A 3755-nucleotide genomic window follows, 5' to 3' on the forward strand; every position below is an offset into this window, starting at 1 on the left:
ACACACACACACACAGGAACTATTGAATTATGAGTTTGCTTTTTTTTTAATAATATTTCAACTGTCTTAATATAACAATCCCAGTGGAATATGTGGATTTTAAAGGGGTGGGATTGATTGGTAGGATATAAAGGAAATATATAAGGAATTAGGAAAATCATAAATTAGATGAGGAAGTCAAGACCCAAGGAAATATCTAGGCCATAAGGACTCGTTCACTTATGACTAAAGTGAAAAGTGAAACACTATCTTTTTTTTTTTATAGCTTTCAATGTCTAGTTCTTGGAGGAATGCAAGTTTTCTCTTGCATGTAGCTCTTATACAAATTTATCAAATGGAATGGTGTATCAGGGTATAGTAATTAACGTGAGGTTTGGTATTGGATATACCATATTTTAAATTCTTGTTCTTTTGGTTTACTAGATTTGTGACTTTAGGAAAGTTACTTGTGAATCTCAGCGTTTTATATGTTGAAAGAGGAAATTGGAATAGTAGTAATTTTTACAAGGATTCAATGAGCTAATAATGCCTATAGAGCAGTTAGCAAATGAGTTGATACATAGTAAAGACTCATAAATATTATCTTAAAAGTAGTCTTATTACTGTGATAATGGTGGTAATATGAAGATGTTTTATAAAGCATTACTCACTCAAGCTGATAGCAAAGCACCAGTGAAGACTCTTCTAAATGCAGCCAAGATACTGTGATCCAAGAGACTACATTTGATGGCCCAGCTTGGTCCTAGAATAATACAGATTGTCGACATTAGTCACCAGTACCGATGGGATTATGCTGTACTCTGTACCCCTCAGATATGATAGGAGAAGATTGAAAACCATTTTTCTTTTTTCTTTTTTTTTTTTTTGAGACAGGGTCTGGCTCTGTCGCCCAGGCTGGAGTGCAGTGGTGCAATCTCTGCTCACTGCAACCTCCAACTCCTGGGCTCAAGCCATCCTCCCACCTAAGCCTCCCAAGTAGCTGGTACTACAGGTGTGCACCACCACCCCAACTAATTTTTTTGTATTTTTTTTATACAGATAGAGTTTTGCCATGTTGGCCAGGCTGGTCTTGAACTCCTGATCTCAAGCAGTCTACTCGTCTTGGCCTACCAAAGTGCTGGAATGGCAGGCGTGAGCCACCATGCCTGGCTGAGAATCATTTTTCTAAAAGCATGAGGCTATATAGAAGAAGCCCAGTAAGAGTAGTGATTCCCAGTATATATCACATTAGAGTCCTCCTGTGATTTGAGCACATACTACTGAAATTACACATTCATTTACATTTCACTGTTAGGCAGTGTTCTGGGTGCTGAGGTATGACAGAGAATAAAAGAGGATGAAATCTTTGCTTCCATAGACGTTACATTCTAGTTAGTACAGATAGACAGCATACAGACGATGGTAAGTACTATAAAGGAAGAAAAAAAAAATGGGACTAGGAAAATCCATGGGGAGTGAGATGGTGTTATTTTATATAGGGTTGTCATGGAAGGCCTGACTTTATGAAGTGACATTAGAGGAAAATCCTAAAGGAAGTGAGGGAGTGAATCAGGAAGATACCAGGTTGAGGACCTTTTAAAGAAATATGAAAGGGAAAGTCAAGAGAGACAAGACAAAAAGAAAGGTCAAAAATTACTCTAACAGGTGTCTTTAAGACATGGTCAGGAGACTTGACTAGAGTTTGTGAAGGTTGCTTGCCCAGCTGCTACCTCTGCTGAGTTGGAGGATAGTTCAGTTTAATCCTGCAACTCCCACATTCATGGTGAAATATTGTGAAATCCTGGCACAGATTTGTCTTTTCTGCAGATGTACAGGAGGAGAATTTTCCTTTTCCTGGATACAGGAGGAAGAAATACAAGGAAAGAGGGCAAGGGCTCACACTTAAGGGGAAAATATTACTCTAGGTTATTTGATCTGAGCAACTTGAAGAATGGAGTTGGTATTTGCTTAGAGTTCTTTAGTAGGATGGAAAAGACTGCAAAAGAGTAGTTTTGAAGAGGAATGAGGAGACTCAGAATTCAGCTTTTGACTCATTAAATGCAAAAATATTTACTAAATGTCCAAATATAAATGTTGAGGAACAGCCAAGGAAATGTTAAGTAAAGTCAGTGTTTGCGATATATAAATCTAGATTTTAGGAAATAAGATAAAACTAGAAATATAAATTTGGGAGTTAGCATATAGTGCAATGTTTTTTAAACTGTGAGTTGTAACTCATTTTTAAGGCATGAAATCCATTTAGGGGGTTGGGTGTAGGATTTTAATATTAATGGAAAGTTTTAATTATATAGACACATATGTACCTGTGTATGCTTTCGGTCATAATATAACATGTGGTTTTGTTGTTTTATGTGTGTGTATGTTTGCCATGGATTGCAGTGAAAAAATTTGAAAAACTAATATAGGGAATAAGTGTAGATAGAGAAGATATCTGGGAACTGACCTGAAGCGTGCCAGTGTTTAGAGACCAGATAAATAAGGAAAAACAAAGGAGATGGAGAAGGAGCAGTAAGTTAGATATGGGAAGAACAAAAGAATGGGCATTGCATAAACCAGATTATTACTGCAAATTAATCATTTGATTTTACAAGATGAAATCATTGGTGACTTTCACGAGAACACATTTGATGGCATGGTGGAGACAAACTGATTAGACTGGGTTTGAGAGAGAATGAAGGAGAAGAATGAGGAGATGAACTATATTGAGGAGTTTTACTTAAAAGGGGAGCAGAGAAATAGAGTGGTAAAGAGTGATGTAGGGGGTCAAGTGGTGAGTTTTTCTTGTTGCTGTTTTGTTTTTATTTAAGATAATAGGTATTACATCTACTTTTGTGCTCATGGAAATGATTGAAGAGAGAGGGAGGGAAATAGCTGATTTAGGGTACAGAGGAGCAGTTGCTGGAGTAGTGGTCTTGATTAGATGAGAGGGGATTCCATACCCTGGATGGTTGCCATTAGATAGGAGCATGGCAGTTTAATCTATAATAACAGGAAGGAAGGCAAAGAATATTTGGTTTGTTATTCAGGTATCTTTTGAGATGTAGTATTCAGAGCCTGTGAAAGTTCTCTTCTAGTAATTGCTTACATTTTCTCACTAAAACAAGAAGCAAGGTCAACACCTGAGAGAGACAAAGAAAGAGAAGATGTTGGGAGTTTAAGAGGAGGGAAAAGTTCTGTCTAGGGGAAGGAATCAGAAATGGAGTAAACTAGGGAAATTGAGTTAAATTGCCTGATTCCACCAAGGGCCCATTTTAAAGGTAGTGGTTATGAATTTAAAATGAGACCAATCAGGTTGGTTGGATTTTTTAGACAGTATAGCGAAGGGAAAGGAAAGAGTAACAGGGTAGTTAAGTCTGTTTTTTTTAAGTTTCCAAACCAGAATCCTGTTTTGTTTTTTTTTTGAGACAGAGCCTCACACTGTCACCCAGGCTGTAGTGCAATGGCGCCATCTCCGCTCACTGCAACCTCTCCCTCCCAGGTTTATGTGATTCTCTTTCCTCAGCCTCCCAAGTAGCTGGGATTATAGGCACACACCACCACACCTGGCTAAGTTTTGTATTTTCAGTAGAGATGGGGTTTCACTATGTTGGCCAGACTGGTCTTGAACTCCTGACCTCGAGATCCACCCACCTCGGCCACCCAAAGTGCTTGGTTTACAGGTGTGAGCCACTGCACCCGGCCCCAAACCAGAATTCTTTTTTTTTTTTTTTTTTTTTGAGACGGAGTCTCACTCTGTCGCCCAGGCTAGAGTGCAG

General features: G+C 38.4%; 1 protein-coding gene across 2 annotated transcripts in view; it reads left to right on the plus strand.

The window, feature by feature from the left end:
* Positions 1-3755, plus strand: part of AKAP9 (A kinase (PRKA) anchor protein 9) — a 174353-nt gene that overhangs the window by 90271 nt on the left and 80327 nt on the right. The window lies entirely within an intron of this gene.

Source organism: Colobus angolensis, unplaced genomic scaffold (genome assembly GCF_000951035.1).
Source record: "Colobus angolensis palliatus isolate OR3802 unplaced genomic scaffold, Cang.pa_1.0 Scaffold605, whole genome shotgun sequence".
NCBI lineage: Eukaryota > Metazoa > Chordata > Mammalia > Primates > Cercopithecidae > Colobus > Colobus angolensis.